Below are 17,979 nucleotides of genomic sequence, written 5' to 3'. Positions count from 1 at the left end.
CCGTTTCTTATTATTATTATTATTATTATTATTAGGGGCCAAGCACCGAAGGTGCGGAGGCACCTATTGTATCTGTTCCCGTTCTTATTATTATTCTTCTTCTTCTTCTTCTTCTTCTTCCGCCATGGGAGTCTATGGCAGCCCATAGAACCGATTGCGGGAAAGTTGTTTTGGTTTGACATTCTGATAGAGGACCGTCTCAACATTAAATACACCAATTTTGGTGTTTCTAAGTCATTCCCTCTAGCGCCACCACCTGTCCAAAGTTTCACTTTTATTTTGCTAATAACTTTTGAACCGTAAGGCCAATCAGCGAAATTCTTTTTTCCTCTGATTCCTGAGCTCATGGCGATTCGATTGCACCCTATGACGTCATTTGCCGTCATAAAAATATGGCCGCCATCTTGAATTTTCAAAAAAAGCTACTTTTTCGAACTCGTCCTAGACGGTTTGTCCGATTTGCACGAAAATTGAACCAGATCATCTTCAGGTAGTGCTGACAAAAAGTTATGGAATTCAAATGGATTCGTCAAACCGTTTTCAATAAACGCACAAATACATTTTACGTAGCGCTAGCAAAAACAGTCGTAAGGCCGTATCTCCGCAACGGTTTATCGTATTCAGACCAAACTTGGTACTTGTACTCACAAGCATGACCTGAGGCTACATGCTGTGTTTCGGCGCAGCGCCACCTACTGGTCCGGAGATATGAAAAATGGCTATTTTTGCTTATAACTTCTGAACAGTTTGTCCAAAAATCATACAATTGGTCTCGTTAGATTCAGGGCAACATGCCGAGTCGACTGATATCCAATTTGACCATATCGGTCATTTTGGCTGTCGGCCATTTTGAATTTTGTGCTAAAATGCTGTATTTTATGAACGCATGAACGGATTGTTACGAAATGTGGTATGGGTCATCAGCACAATGCCCTGAATGAGCCTGAGAAGTTTCGAAACAGCGCCACCTAGTGGTGAATTTTTTTTTTCAAATGCTTATAACTTTGGGTGTGGTCGACTTATTTTCACGAAACTCATCTTTTTAGACTCCTGAATCGTTGCCGAGTCCTACGATACCAAACATGCTAGGTTTCGCCTTACGGTTTGTGTAGCGTTGTGATTTAGCGCTTAAAAAACATTTGGCTATATCTTTGAAACCGCTAGTCCGATCGAGACGAAACCACCGTCAGAAGTTTGGAAACATAGGTCGATAGCTATACGCCAATGCCCAAATGCGAAAATATTGATGTTTAGGGGTACTAATTTCCAATCAAAGTCATGTGTCAGTCATTTTTTTCGTGTTTTTTCATATAAATGTCTATAACTCCGAAGCGAATTGAGATATTTTCACCAAAATTGACACACATATGTATGGGCTCACTCTGAGGACACGTAAAAAAAATTGTGGGACTGAGCCTCTTGGTGGCGCTATAATTGAACAAAATATGAAATTCCCATTGACTTCAATACAGTTTTGTGAAATAAAATGCTATACTAAACAAATGCATTGGTGTAATATTACGAAACTCAGATTGTGTCATCAGCACCATCCCCTGAAGGCAACCAAAATATTTCAAGACAGCGCCACCTAGTGGTCAAAAGTTATAACAAAATTTCCAAAAAGGCTAATAACTTTTGAATAAATCTGGCTATTGAAATGCCACGGGTCTTAATAGATTCCTTGGGTCAAGCCGAGAACATAGATACCAAGTTTTCCTTATTTGGCCAAACTTCCTGTCCGCCATCTTGATTTTCATTCAAAACCTACTTTTTCGAACTCCTCCTAGACCGTTTGTCCGATTTTCACCAAAATCGAATCGTATCATCTCCAGACTGTGCCGACAAAAAGTTATGGATTTCGTGTTGATTGATGAAACCGTTTTTGTATAGCACAGCAGCAAAGTTGAGGCATGATGCCAAAATGACTATTCAGGCTTTATATCTGCAATGCCTCGACATATTGACACAAAACTTTGTATGTGTCACTGTCTCCTTACTCTGACCACACCACATCAATTTCGTAACAGCGCCACCTTTTGGTCAAAAGTGACAATCCATTAAATCATATTTTGAATCACTTTTTACATGATTTTTCAGCCATTTCGCCTAAAATCCTCTTTAAATGTCTTTAATTGCTCATTGTTGCAGTTGGTCTGACACTTTCAGACATGTTGGCATGTCTTGTCGTCTTATTCTGCTTGGCCCCGGTAATTGCTGCTTGCAGCTATATTTAGGGGCCAAGCACCGAAGGTGCGGAGGCACCTATTGTATCTGTTCCCGTTCTTATTAGGGGCCAAGCACCGAAGGTGCGGAGGCACCTATTGTATCTGTTCCCGTTCTTATTATTAGGGGCCAAGCACCGAAGGTGCGGAGGCACCTATTGTATCTGTTCCGTTTCTTATTATTATTATTATTATTATTAGGGGCCAAGCACCGAAGGTGCGGAGGCACCTATTGTATCTGTTCCGTTTCTTATTATTATTATTATTATTATTATTATTATTCTTCCGCCATGGGAGTCTATGGCAGCCCATAGAACCGATTGCGGGAAAGTTGTTTTGGTTTGACATTCTGATAGAGGACCGTCTCAACATTAAATACACCAATTTTGGTGTTTCTAAGTCATTCCCTCTAGCGCCACCACCTGTCCAAAGTTTCACTTTTATTTTGCTAATAACTTTTGAACCGTAAGGCCAATTAGCGAAATTCTTTTTTCCTCTGATTCCTGAGCTCATGGCGATTCGATTGCACCCTATGACGTCATTTGCCGTCATAAAAATATGGCCGCCATCTTGAATTTTCAAAAAAAGCTACTTTTTCGAACTCGTCCTAGACGGTTTGTCCGATTTGCACGAAAATTGAACCAGATCATCTTCAGGTAGTGCTGACCAAAAGTTATGGAATTCAAATGGATTCGTCAAACCGTTTTCAATAAACGCACAAATACATTTTACGTAGCGCTAGCAAAAACAGTCGTAAGGCCGTATCTCCGCAACGGTTTATCGTATTCAGACCAAACTTGGTACTTGTACTCACAAGCATGACCTGAGGCTACATGCTGCGTTTCGGCGCAGCGCCACCTACTGGTCCGGAGATATGAAAAATGGCTATTTTTGCTTATAACTTCTGAACAGTTTGTCCAAAAATCATACAATTGGTCTCGTTAGATTCAGGGCAACATGCCGAGTCGATTGATATCCAATTTGACCATATCGGTCATTTTGGCTGTCGGCCATTTTGAATTTTGTGCTAAAATTCTGTATTTTATGAACGCATGAACGGATTGTTACGAAATGTGGTATGGGTCATCAGCACAATGCCCTGAATGAGCCTGAGAAGTTTCGAAACAGCGCCACCTAGTGGTGAATTTTTTTTTTCAAATGCTTATAACTTTGGGTGTGGTCGACTTATTTTCACGAAACTCATCTTTTTAGACTCCTGAATCGTTGCCGAGTCCTACGATACCAAACATGCTAGGTTTCGCCTTACGGTTTGTGTAGCGTTGTGATTTAGCGCTTAAAAAACATTTGGCTATATCTTTGAAACCGCTAGTCCGATCGAGACGAAACCACCGTCAGAAGTTTGGAAACATAGGTCGATAGCTATACGCCAATGCCCAAATGCGAAAATATTGATGTTTAGGGGTAGTAATATTCAATCAAAGTCATGTGTCAGTCATTTTTTTCGTGTTTTTTCATATAAATGTCTATAACTCCGAAGCAAATTGAGATTTTTGCACCAAAATCGACACATATATGTATGGGCTCACTCTGAGGACACATTAAAAAAATGGTGGGACTGAGCCTCTTGGTGGCGCTATAATAGAACAAAACATGAAATTCCCATTGACTTCAGTGCAGTTTTGTGAAATAAAATGCTATACTAAACAAATGCATTGGTGTAATATTACGAAACTCAGAATGTGCCATCAGCACCATCCCCTGAAGGTACCCAAAATATTTAGAGACAGCGCCACCTAGTGGTCAAAAGTTATAACAACATTTCCAAAACTGCTAATAACTTTTGAATACATCGGCCTATGTAAATGTCACTGGTCTTAATAGATTCCTTGGGTCAAGCCGAGAACATAGATACCAAATTTTCCTTATTTGGTCAAACTTCTTGTCCGCCATCTTGATTTTCATTCAAAACCTACTTTTTCGAACTCCTCCTAGACCGTTTGTCCGATTTTCACCAAAATCGAATCGTATCATCTCCAGACCGTGCCGACTAAAAGTTATGGATTTCGTGTCGATAGACGAAACCGTTTTCGTATAGCGCAGCAGCAAAGTTGAGGCATGATGCTAATAGCATTAATTAAGGCTTTATCTCTGCAATGCCTTGACATATTGACACCAAACTTTGTATGTGTCATTGTAACTTCACTCTGACCACATCACATCAGTTTTGTAACTGCGCCACCTATTGGTCGAAAGTGATAATCCATCAAATCATATTTTTAATTATTGTTTCTATGATTTTTCAGGCATTTTGCCTAAAATCCTCTTTAAATGTCTTTAATTGCTCATTGTTGCAGTTGGTCTGACACTTTCAGACATGTCGGCATGTCTTGTCGTCTTATTCTGCTTGGCCCCGGTAATGGCTGCTTGCAGCTATATTTATTATTATTATTCTTCCGCTCTGGGAGTCTATGGCAGCCCATAGAACCGATTGCGGGAAAGTTGTTTTGGTTTGACATTCTGATAGAGGACAGTCCCAACATTAAATTCACCAATTTTGGTGTGTCTAAGTCATTCCCTCTAGCGCCACCAACTGTCCAAAGTTTCACTTTTATTTTGCTAATAACTTTTGAACCGTAAGGCCAATCAACAAAATTCTTTTTTCTTCTGATTCCTGAGCTCATGGCGATTCGATTGCACCCTATGTCGTCATTTTGCGTCATAAAAATATGTCCGCCATTTTGAATTTTTTGTAAAACCTACTTTTTCGAACTCGTCCTAGACGGTTTGTCCGATTTGCATGAAAATTGAACCAGATCATCTTCAGGTAGTGCTGACCAAAAGTTATGGAATTCAAATTGATTCGTCAAACCGTTTTCGATAAACGCTCAAACTAATTTTACGTAGCGCCTGCAGAAACAGTCGTAAGGCTGTATCTCCGCAACGGTTTATCGTATTCAGACCAAACTTGGTACATGTACTCACAAGCATGACCTGAGGCTACATGCTGCGTTTCGGCGCAGCGCCACCTACTGGTCCGGAGATATGAAAAATGGCTATTTTTGCTTATAACTTCTGAACAGTTTGTCCAAAAATCATAAAATTGGTCTTGATAGATTCAGGACGACATGCCGAGTCGACTGATATCCAATTTTGCCATATCGGCCATTTTGACTGTCGGCCATTTTGAATTTTGTGCTAAAATGCTGTATTTTAACAACGCATGAACGGATTGTTACGAAACTTGGTATGGGTCATCAACACGATGTCCTGAAGGAGTGTGAGAAGTTTCGTAACAGCGCCACCTAGTGGTGAATTTTTTTTTTCAAATGCTTATAACTTTGGGTGTGATCGACTTATTTTCACGAAACTCATCTCCTTGGACTCCTGAATCATTGCCGAGTCCTACGATACCAAACATGTTAGGTTTCGCCTAACGGTTTGTGTAGCGTTGTGATTTAGCGCTTAAAAAACATTAGGCTATATCTTCGAAACCGCTTGTCCGATCGAGACGAAACCACCGTCAGAAGTTTGAAACATAGGTCGATAGCTATACGCCAATGCCCAAATGCGAAAATATTGATGTTTAGGGGTAGTAATATTCAATCAAAGTCATGTGTCAGTCATTTTTTACGTGTTTTTTCATATAAATGTCTATAACTCCGAAGCAAATTGAGATTTTTGCACCAAAATCGACACATATATGTATGGGCTCACTCTGATGACACATAAAAAAAATGGTGGGACTGAGCCTCTTGGTGGCGCTATAATAGAACAAAACATGAAATTCCCATTGATTTCAATACTGTTTTGTGAAATAAAATGCTATACTAAACAAATGCATTGGTGTAATATTACGAAACTCAGAATGTTCCTTCAGCACCATCCCCTGAAGGTATTCAAAATATTTCGAAACAGCGCCACCTAGTGGTCAAAAGTTATAACAAATTTTCCAAAAAGGCTAATAACTTTTGAATAAATCTGGCTATTGAAATGCCACTGGTCTTAATAGAGTCCTTGGGTCAAGCCGAGAACATAGATACCAAGTTTTCCTTATTTGGCCGAACTTCCTGTCCGCCATCTTGATTTTCAGTCAAAACCTACTTTTTCGAACTCCTCCTAGACCGTTTGTCCGATTTTCACCAAAATCGAATCGTATCATCTCCAGATTGTGCCGACAAAAAGTTATGGATTTCGTGTTGATTGATGAAACCGTTTTCGTATAGCACAGCAGCAAAGTTGAGGCATGATGCCAAAATGACTATTCAGGCTTTATATCTGCAATGCCTCGACATATTGACACAAAACTTTGTATGTGTCACTGTCTCCTTACTCTGACCACACCACATCAATTTCGTAACAGCGCCACCTTTTGGTCAAAAGTGACAATCCATTAAATCATATTTTGAATCACTTTTTACATGATTTTTCAGCCATTTCGCCTAAAATCCTCTTTAAATGTCTTTAATTGCTCATTGTTGCAGTTGGTCTGACACTTTCAGACATGTTGGCATGTCTTGTCGTCTTATTCTGCTTGGCCCCGGTAATTGCTGCTTGCAGCTATATTTAGGGGCCAAGCACCGAAGGTGCGGAGGCACCTATTGTATCTGTTCCGTTTCTTATTATTATTATTATTATTATTATTAGGGGCCAAGCACCGAAGGTGCGGAGGCACCTATTGTATCTGTTCCCGTTCTTATTATTATTCTTCTTCTTCTTCTTCTTCTTCTTCCGCCATGGGAGTCTATGGCAGCCCATAGAACCGATTGCGGGAAAGTTGTTTTGGTTTGACATTCTGATAGAGGACCGTCTCAACATTAAATACACCAATTTTGGTGTTTCTAAGTCATTCCCTCTAGCGCCACCACCTGTCCAAAGTTTCACTTTTATTTTGCTAATAACTTTTGAACCGTAAGGCCAATCAGCGAAATTCTTTTTTCCTCTGATTCCTGAGCTCATGGCGATTCGATTGCACCCTATGACGTCATTTGCCGTCATAAAAATATGGCCGCCATCTTGAATTTTCAAAAAAAGCTACTTTTTCGAACTCGTCCTAGACGGTTTGTCCGATTTGCACGAAAATTGAACCAGATCATCTTCAGGTAGTGCTGACAAAAAGTTATGGAATTCAAATGGATTCGTCAAACCGTTTTCAATAAACGCACAAATACATTTTACGTAGCGCTAGCAAAAACAGTCGTAAGGCCGTATCTCCGCAACGGTTTATCGTATTCAGACCAAACTTGGTACTTGTACTCACAAGCATGACCTGAGGCTACATGCTGTGTTTCGGCGCAGCGCCACCTACTGGTCCGGAGATATGAAAAATGGCTATTTTTGCTTATAACTTCTGAACAGTTTGTCCAAAAATCATACAATTGGTCTCGTTAGATTCAGGGCAACATGCCGAGTCGACTGATATCCAATTTGACCATATCGGTCATTTTGGCTGTCGGCCATTTTGAATTTTGTGCTAAAATGCTGTATTTTATGAACGCATGAACGGATTGTTACGAAATGTGGTATGGGTCATCAGCACAATGCCCTGAATGAGCCTGAGAAGTTTCGAAACAGCGCCACCTAGTGGTGAATTTTTTTTTTCAAATGCTTATAACTTTGGGTGTGGTCGACTTATTTTCACGAAACTCATCTTTTTAGACTCCTGAATCGTTGCCGAGTCCTACGATACCAAACATGCTAGGTTTCGCCTTACGGTTTGTGTAGCGTTGTGATTTAGCGCTTAAAAAACATTTGGCTATATCTTTGAAACCGCTAGTCCGATCGAGACGAAACCACCGTCAGAAGTTTGGAAACATAGGTCGATAGCTATACGCCAATGCCCAAATGCGAAAATATTGATGTTTAGGGGTACTAATTTCCAATCAAAGTCATGTGTCAGTCATTTTTTTCGTGTTTTTTCATATAAATGTCTATAACTCCGAAGCGAATTGAGATATTTTCACCAAAATTGACACACATATGTATGGGCTCACTCTGAGGACACGTAAAAAAAATTGTGGGACTGAGCCTCTTGGTGGCGCTATAATTGAACAAAATATGAAATTCCCATTGACTTCAATACAGTTTTGTGAAATAAAATGCTATACTAAACAAATGCATTGGTGTAATATTACGAAACTCAGATTGTGTCATCAGCACCATCCCCTGAAGGCAACCAAAATATTTCAAGACAGCGCCACCTAGTGGTCAAAAGTTATAACAAAATTTCCAAAAAGGCTAATAACTTTTGAATAAATCTGGCTATTGAAATGCCACGGGTCTTAATAGATTCCTTGGGTCAAGCCGAGAACATAGATACCAAGTTTTCCTTATTTGGCCAAACTTCCTGTCCGCCATCTTGATTTTCATTCAAAACCTACTTTTTCGAACTCCTCCTAGACCGTTTGTCCGATTTTCACCAAAATCGAATCGTATCATCTCCAGACTGTGCCGACAAAAAGTTATGGATTTCGTGTTGATTGATGAAACCGTTTTTGTATAGCACAGCAGCAAAGTTGAGGCATGATGCCAAAATGACTATTCAGGCTTTATATCTGCAATGCCTCGACATATTGACACAAAACTTTGTATGTGTCACTGTCTCCTTACTCTGACCACACCACATCAATTTCGTAACAGCGCCACCTTTTGGTCAAAAGTGACAATCCATTAAATCATATTTTGAATCACTTTTTACATGATTTTTCAGCCATTTCGCCTAAAATCCTCTTTAAATGTCTTTAATTGCTCATTGTTGCAGTTGGTCTGACACTTTCAGACATGTTGGCATGTCTTGTCGTCTTATTCTGCTTGGCCCCGGTAATTGCTGCTTGCAGCTATATTTAGGGGCCAAGCACCGAAGGTGCGGAGGCACCTATTGTATCTGTTCCCGTTCTTATTAGGGGCCAAGCACCGAAGGTGCGGAGGCACCTATTGTATCTGTTCCCGTTCTTATTATTAGGGGCCAAGCACCGAAGGTGCGGAGGCACCTATTGTATCTGTTCCGTTTCTTATTATTATTATTATTATTATTAGGGGCCAAGCACCGAAGGTGCGGAGGCACCTATTGTATCTGTTCCGTTTCTTATTATTATTATTAGGGGCCAAGCACCGAAGGTGCGGAGGCACCTATTGTGTTTGTTCCGGTTCTTATTATTATTATTCTTCTTCCGACTGGGCGTCTATGGCAGCCCATAGAACCGATTGCGGGAAAGTTGTTTTGGTTTGACATTCTGATAGAGGACAGTCCCAACATTAAATACACCAATTTTTGTGTTTCTAAGTCATTCCCTCTAGCGCCACCACCTGTCCAAAGTTTCACTTTTATTTTGCTAATAACTTTTGAACCGTAAGGCCAATCAACAAAATTCTTTTTTCCTCTTATTTCTGAGCTCATGCCGATTCGATTGCACCCTATGACGTCATTTTCCGTCATATAAATATGGCCGCCATTTTTAATTTTCTGAAAAAGCTACTTTTTCGAACTCGTCCTAGACGGTTTGTCCGATTTGCACGAAAATTGAACCAGATCATCTTCAGGCAGTGCTGACCAAAAGTTATGGAATTCAAATTGATTCGTCAAACCGTTTTCAATAAACGCACGAACAAATTTTACGTAGCGCCTGCAAAAACAGTCGTAAGGCTGTATCTCTGCAACGGTTTATCGTATTCAGACCAAACTTGGTACATGTCATCACAAGCATGACCTGAGGCTACATGCTGCGTTTCGGCGCAGCGCCACCTACTGGTCCGGAGATATGAAAAATGGCTATTTTTACTTATAACTTCTGAACAGTTTGTCCAAAAATCATAAAATTGGTCTCGTTAGATTCAGGGCGACATGCCGAGTCGACTGATATCCAATTTTACCATATCGGCCATTTTGACTGTCGGCCATTTTGAATTATGTGCTAAAATGCTGTATTTTATGAACGCATGAACGGATTGTTACGAAACTTGGCATGGGTCATCAGCACGATGTCCTGAAGGAGTGTGAGAAGTTTCGAAACAGCGCCACCTAGTGGGGAATTTTTTTTTTCAAATGCTTATAACTTTGGGTGCGGTCGACTTATTTTCACGAGACTCATCTAATTAGACTCCTGAAACCTTGCCGAGTCCTACGATACCAAACATGCTAGGTTTCGCCTTACGGTTTGTGTAGCGTTGTGATTTAGCGCTTAAAAAACATTAGGCTATATCTTCGAAACCGCTTGTCCGATCGAGACGAAACCACCGTCAGAAGTTTGGAAACATAGGTCGATAGCTATACGCCAATGCCCAAATGCGAAAATATTGATGTTTAGGGGTAGTAAAATTCAAACAAAGTCATGTGTCAGTCATTTTTTACGTGTTTTTTCATATAAATGTTTATAACTCTAAAGCAAATTGAGATATTTTCACCAAAACTGACACACATATGTATGGGCTCACTCTGAGGACACGTAAAAAAAATTGTGGGACTGAGCCTCTTGGTGGCGCTATAATAGAACAAAACATGAAATTCCCATTGACTTCAATACAGTTTTGTGAGATAAAATGCTATTTTCATTCAAAACCTACTTTTTCGAACTCCTCCCACACCGTTTGTCCGATTTTCACCAAAATCGAATCGTATCATCCCCAGACTGTGCCGACTAAAAGTTATGGATTTCGTGTCAATTGACGAAACCGTTTTCGTATAGCGCAGCAGCAAATTTGAGGCATGATGCTAATAGCACTATTCAGGCTTTATCTCTGCAATGCCTTGACATATTGACACCAAACTTTGTATGTGTCATTGTCTCCTCACTCTGACCACATCACATCAGTTTTGTAACTGCGCCACCTATTTGTCGAAAGTGATAATCCATTAAATCATATTTTTAATTACTGTTTCTATGATTTTTCAGCCATTTCGTCTAAAATCCTCTTTAAATGTCTTTAATTGCTCATTGTTGCAGTTGGTCTGACACTTTCAGACATGTCGGCATGTCTTGTCGTCTTATTCTGCTTGGCCCCGGTAATTGCTGCTTGCAGCTATATTTATTATTATTATTATTATTCTTCCGCCATGGGAGTCTATGGCAGCCCATAGAACCGATTGCGGGAAAGTTGTTTTGGTTTGACATTCTGATAGAGGACCGTCTCAACATTAAATACACCAATTTTGGTGTTTCTAAGTCATTCCCTCTAGCGCCACCACCTGTCCAAAGTTTCACTTTTATTTTGCTAATAACTTTTGAACCGTAAGGCCAATTAGCGAAATTCTTTTTTCCTCTGATTCCTGAGCTCATGGCGATTCGATTGCACCCTATGACGTCATTTGCCGTCATAAAAATATGGCCGCCATCTTGAATTTTCAAAAAAAGCTACTTTTTCGAACTCGTCCTAGACGGTTTGTCCGATTTGCACGAAAATTGAACCAGATCATCTTCAGGTAGTGCTGACCAAAAGTTATGGAATTCAAATGGATTCGTCAAACCGTTTTCAATAAACGCACAAATACATTTTACGTAGCGCTAGCAAAAACAGTCGTAAGGCCGTATCTCCGCAACGGTTTATCGTATTCAGACCAAACTTGGTACTTGTACTCACAAGCATGACCTGAGGCTACATGCTGCGTTTCGGCGCAGCGCCACCTACTGGTCCGGAGATATGAAAAATGGCTATTTTTGCTTATAACTTCTGAACAGTTTGTCCAAAAATCATACAATTGGTCTCGTTAGATTCAGGGCAACATGCCGAGTCGATTGATATCCAATTTGACCATATCGGTCATTTTGGCTGTCGGCCATTTTGAATTTTGTGCTAAAATTCTGTATTTTATGAACGCATGAACGGATTGTTACGAAATGTGGTATGGGTCATCAGCACAATGCCCTGAATGAGCCTGAGAAGTTTCGAAACAGCGCCACCTAGTGGTGAATTTTTTTTTTCAAATGCTTATAACTTTGGGTGTGGTCGACTTATTTTCACGAAACTCATCTTTTTAGACTCCTGAATCGTTGCCGAGTCCTACGATACCAAACATGCTAGGTTTCGCCTTACGGTTTGTGTAGCGTTGTGATTTAGCGCTTAAAAAACATTTGGCTATATCTTTGAAACCGCTAGTCCGATCGAGACGAAACCACCGTCAGAAGTTTGGAAACATAGGTCGATAGCTATACGCCAATGCCCAAATGCGAAAATATTGATGTTTAGGGGTAGTAATATTCAATCAAAGTCATGTGTCAGTCATTTTTTTCGTGTTTTTTCATATAAATGTCTATAACTCCGAAGCAAATTGAGATTTTTGCACCAAAATCGACACATATATGTATGGGCTCACTCTGAGGACACATTAAAAAAATGGTGGGACTGAGCCTCTTGGTGGCGCTATAATAGAACAAAACATGAAATTCCCATTGACTTCAGTGCAGTTTTGTGAAATAAAATGCTATACTAAACAAATGCATTGGTGTAATATTACGAAACTCAGAATGTGCCATCAGCACCATCCCCTGAAGGTACCCAAAATATTTAGAGACAGCGCCACCTAGTGGTCAAAAGTTATAACAACATTTCCAAAACTGCTAATAACTTTTGAATACATCGGCCTATGTAAATGTCACTGGTCTTAATAGATTCCTTGGGTCAAGCCGAGAACATAGATACCAAATTTTCCTTATTTGGTCAAACTTCTTGTCCGCCATCTTGATTTTCATTCAAAACCTACTTTTTCGAACTCCTCCTAGACCGTTTGTCCGATTTTCACCAAAATCGAATCGTATCATCTCCAGACCGTGCCGACTAAAAGTTATGGATTTCGTGTCGATAGACGAAACCGTTTTCGTATAGCGCAGCAGCAAAGTTGAGGCATGATGCTAATAGCATTAATTAAGGCTTTATCTCTGCAATGCCTTGACATATTGACACCAAACTTTGTATGTGTCATTGTAACTTCACTCTGACCACATCACATCAGTTTTGTAACTGCGCCACCTATTGGTCGAAAGTGATAATCCATCAAATCATATTTTTAATTATTGTTTCTATGATTTTTCAGGCATTTTGCCTAAAATCCTCTTTAAATGTCTTTAATTGCTCATTGTTGCAGTTGGTCTGACACTTTCAGACATGTCGGCATGTCTTGTCGTCTTATTCTGCTTGGCCCCGGTAATGGCTGCTTGCAGCTATATTTAGGGGCCAAGCACCGAAGGTGCGGAGGCACCTATTGTATCTGTTCCGTTTCTTATTATTATTATTATTATTATTATTATTATTCTTCCGCCATGGGAGTCTATGGCAGCCCATAGAACCGATTGCGGGAAAGTTGTTTTGGTTTGACATTCTGATAGAGGACCGTCTCAGCATTAAATACACCAATTTTGGTGTTTCTAAGTCATTCCCTCTAGCGCCACCACCTGTCCAAAGTTTCACTTTTATTTTGCTAATAACTTTTGAACCGTAAGGCCAATCAGCGAAATTCTTTTTTCCTCTGATTCCTGAGCTCATGGCGATTCGATTGCACCCTATGACGTCATTTGCCGTCATAAAAATATGGCCGCCATCTTGAATTTTCAAAAAAAGCTACTTTTTCGAACTCGTCCTAGACGGTTTGTCCGATTTGCACGAAAATTGAACCAGATCATCTTCAGGTAGTGCTGACAAAAAGTTATGGAATTCAAATGGATTCGTCAAACCGTTTTCGATAAACGCACAAATACATTTTACGTAGCGCTAGCAAAAACAGTCGTAAGGCCGTATCTCCGCAACGGTTTATCGTATTCAGACCAAACTTGGTACTTGTACTCACAAGCATGACCTGAGGCTACATGCTGTGTTTCGGCGCAGCGCCACCTACTGGTCCGGAGATATGAAAAATGGCTATTTTTGCTTATAACTTCTGAACAGTTTGTCCAAAAATCATACAATTGGTCTCGTTAGATTCAGGGCAACATGCCGAGTCGACTGATATCCAATTTGACCATATCGGTCATTTTGGCTGTCGGCCATTTTGAATTTTGTGCTAAAATTCTGTATTTTATGAACGCATGAACGGATTGTTACGAAACGTGGTATGGGTCATCAGCACAATGCCCTGAATGAGCCTGAGAAGTTTCGAAACAGCGCCACCTAGTGGTGAATTTTTTTTTCCAAATGCTTATAACTTTGGGTGTGGTCGACTTATTTTCACGAAACTCATCTTTTTAGACTCCTGAATCGTTGCCGAGTCCTACGATACCAAACATGCTAGGTTTCGCCTTACGGTTTGTGTAGCGTTGTGATTTAGCGCTTAAAAAACATTTGGCTATATCTTTGAAACCGCTAGTCCGATCGAGACGAAACCACCGTCAGAAGTTTGGAAACATAGGTCGATAGCTATACGCCAATGCCCAAATGCGAAAATATTGATGTTTAGGGGTACTAATTTCCAATCAAAGTCATGTGTCAGTCATTTTTTTCGTGTTTTTTCATATAAATGTCTATAACTCCGAAGCGAATTGAGATATTTTCACCAAAATTGACACACATATGTATGGGCTCACTCTGAGGACACGTAAAAAAAATTGTGGGACTGAGCCTCTTGGTGGCGCTATAATTGAACAAAATATGAAATTCCCATTGACTTCAATACAGTTTTGTGAAATAAAATGCTATACTAAACAAATGCATTGGTGTAATATTACGAAACTCAGATTGTGTCATCAGCACCATCCCCTGAAGGCAACCAAAATATTTCAAGACAGCGCCACCTAGTGGTCAAAAGTTATAACAAAATTTCCAAAAAGGCTAATAACTTTTGAATACATCTGGCTATTGAAATGCCACTGGTCTTAATAGATTCCTTGGGTCAAGCCGAGAACATAGATACCAAGTTTTCCTTATTTGGCCAAACTTCCTGTCCGCCATCTTGATTTTCATTCAAAACCTACTTTTTCGAACTCCTCCTAGACCGTTTGTCCGATTTTCACCAAAATCGAATCGTATCATCTCCAGACTGTGCCGACAAAAAGTTATGGATTTCGTGTCGATTGATGAAACCGTTTTCGTATAGCACAGCAGCAAAGTTGAGGCATGATGCCAAAATGACTATTCAGGCTTTATATCTGCAATGCCTCGACATATTGACACAAAACTTTGTATGTGTCACTGTCTCCTTACTCTGACCACACCACATCAATTTCGTAACAGCGCCACCTTTTGGTCAAAAGTGACAATCCATTAAATCATATTTTGAATCACTTTTTACATGATTTTTCAGCCATTTCGCCTAAAATCCTCTTTAAATGTCTTTAATTGCTCATTGTTGCAGTTGGTCTGACACTTTCAGACATGTTGGCATGTCTTGTCGTCTTATTCTGCTTGGCCCCGGTAATTGCTGCTTGCAGCTATATTTATTATTATTATTCTTCCGCTCTGGGAGTCTATGGCAGCCCATAGAACCGATTGCGGGAAAGTTGTTTTGGTTTGACATTCTGATAGAGGACAGTCCCAACATTAAATTCACCAATTTTGGTGTGTCTAAGTCATTCCCTCTAGCGCCACCAACTGTCCAAAGTTTCACTTTTATTTTGCTAATAACTTTTGAACCGTAAGGCCAATCAACAAAATTCTTTTTTCTTCTGATTCCTGAGCTCATGGCGATTCGATTGCACCCTATGTCGTCATTTTGCGTCATAAAAATATGTCCGCCATTTTGAATTTTTTGTAAAACCTACTTTTTCGAACTCGTCCTAGACGGTTTGTCCGATTTGCATGAAAATTGAACCAGATCATCTTCAGGTAGTGCTGACCAAAAGTTATGGAATTCAAATTGATTCGTCAAACCGTTTTCGATAAACGCTCAAACTAATTTTACGTAGCGCCTGCAGAAACAGTCGTAAGGCTGTATCTCCGCAACGGTTTATCGTATTCAGACCAAACTTGGTACATGTACTCACAAGCATGACCTGAGGCTACATGCTGCGTTTCGGCGCAGCGCCACCTACTGGTCCGGAGATATGAAAAATGGCTATTTTTGCTTATAACTTCTGAACAGTTTGTCCAAAAATCATAAAATTGGTCTTGATAGATTCAGGACGACATGCCGAGTCGACTGATATCCAATTTTGCCATATCGGCCATTTTGACTGTCGGCCATTTTGAATTTTGTGCTAAAATGCTGTATTTTAACAACGCATGAACGGATTGTTACGAAACTTGGTATGGGTCATCAACACGATGTCCTGAAGGAGTGTGAGAAGTTTCGTAACAGCGCCACCTAGTGGTGAATTTTTTTTTTCAAATGCTTATAACTTTGGGTGTGATCGACTTATTTTCACGAAACTCATCTCCTTGGACTCCTGAATCATTGCCGAGTCCTACGATACCAAACATGTTAGGTTTCGCCTAACGGTTTGTGTAGCGTTGTGATTTAGCGCTTAAAAAACATTAGGCTATATCTTCGAAACCGCTTGTCCGATCGAGACGAAACCACCGTCAGAAGTTTGAAACATAGGTCGATAGCTATACGCCAATGCCCAAATGCGAAAATATTGATGTTTAGGGGTAGTAATATTCAATCAAAGTCATGTGTCAGTCATTTTTTACGTGTTTTTTCATATAAATGTCTATAACTCCGAAGCAAATTGAGATTTTTGCACCAAAATCGACACATATATGTATGGGCTCACTCTGATGACACATAAAAAAAATGGTGGGACTGAGCCTCTTGGTGGCGCTATAATAGAACAAAACATGAAATTCCCATTGATTTCAATACTGTTTTGTGAAATAAAATGCTATACTAAACAAATGCATTGGTGTAATATTACGAAACTCAGAATGTTCCTTCAGCACCATCCCCTGAAGGTATTCAAAATATTTCGAAACAGCGCCACCTAGTGGTCAAAAGTTATAACAAATTTTCCAAAAAGGCTAATAACTTTTGAATAAATCTGGCTATTGAAATGCCACTGGTCTTAATAGAGTCCTTGGGTCAAGCCGAGAACATAGATACCAAGTTTTCCTTATTTGGCCGAACTTCCTGTCCGCCATCTTGATTTTCAGTCAAAACCTACTTTTTCGAACTCCTCCTAGACCGTTTGTCCGATTTTCACCAAAATCGAATCGTATCATCTCCAGACCGTGCCGACTAAAAGTTATGGATTTCGTGTCGATAGACGAAACCGTTTTCGTATAGCGCAGCAGCAAAGTTGAGGCATGATGCTAATAGCACTATTCAGGCTTTATCTCTGCAATGCCTTGACATATTAACACCAAACTTTGTATGTGTCATTGTCACTTCACTCTGACCACATCACATCAGTTTTGTAACTGCGCCACCTATTGGTCGAAAGTGATAGTCCATTAAATCATATTTTTCTTCACTGTTTCTATGATTTTTCAGGCATTTTGCCTAAAATCCTCTTTAATGTCTTTAATTGCTCATTGGTCTGACACTTTCAGCAATGTTGGCATGTCTTGTCATCTGATTGTGCTTGGCCCCGGTAATTGCTGCTTGCAGCTATATTTAGGGGCCAAGCACCGAAGGTGCGGAGGCACCTATTGTATCTGTTCCGTTTCTTATTATTATTATTATTATTATTATTATTATTATTATTATTATTATTCTTCCGCCATGGGAGTCTATGGCAGCCCATAGAACCGATTGCGGGAAAGTTGTTTTGGTTTGACATTCTGATAGAGGACCGTCTCAACATTAAATACACCAATTTTGGTGTTTCTAAGTCATTCCCTCTAGCGCCACCACCTGTCCAAAGTTTCACTTTTATTTTGCTAATAACTTTTGAACCGTAAGGCCAATCAGCGAAATTCTTTTTTCCTCTGATTCCTGAGC

The 17,979-nt window shown here is 40.0% G+C and overlaps 1 long non-coding RNA gene across 2 annotated transcripts in view; it reads right to left on the bottom strand.

Moving 5' to 3' along the window:
• LOC311095718 overlaps nt 1–17,979 on the bottom strand; it is a 127,279-nt gene that overhangs the window by 9,828 nt on the left and 99,472 nt on the right. For both annotated transcript variants that reach the window (XR_014608891.1, XR_014608892.1), the window contains one exon: nt 64–256. This is a non-coding gene — a long non-coding RNA (uncharacterized lncRNA). The remainder of the gene's footprint in view (nt 1–63; nt 257–17,979) is intronic.

The sequence above is a fragment of the Abramis brama genome (assembly GCF_963993115.1).
Source record: "Abramis brama genome assembly, chromosome: 14".
NCBI lineage: Eukaryota > Metazoa > Chordata > Actinopteri > Cypriniformes > Leuciscidae > Abramis > Abramis brama.
This window is presented reverse-complemented; position numbering and strand designations above follow the sequence as displayed.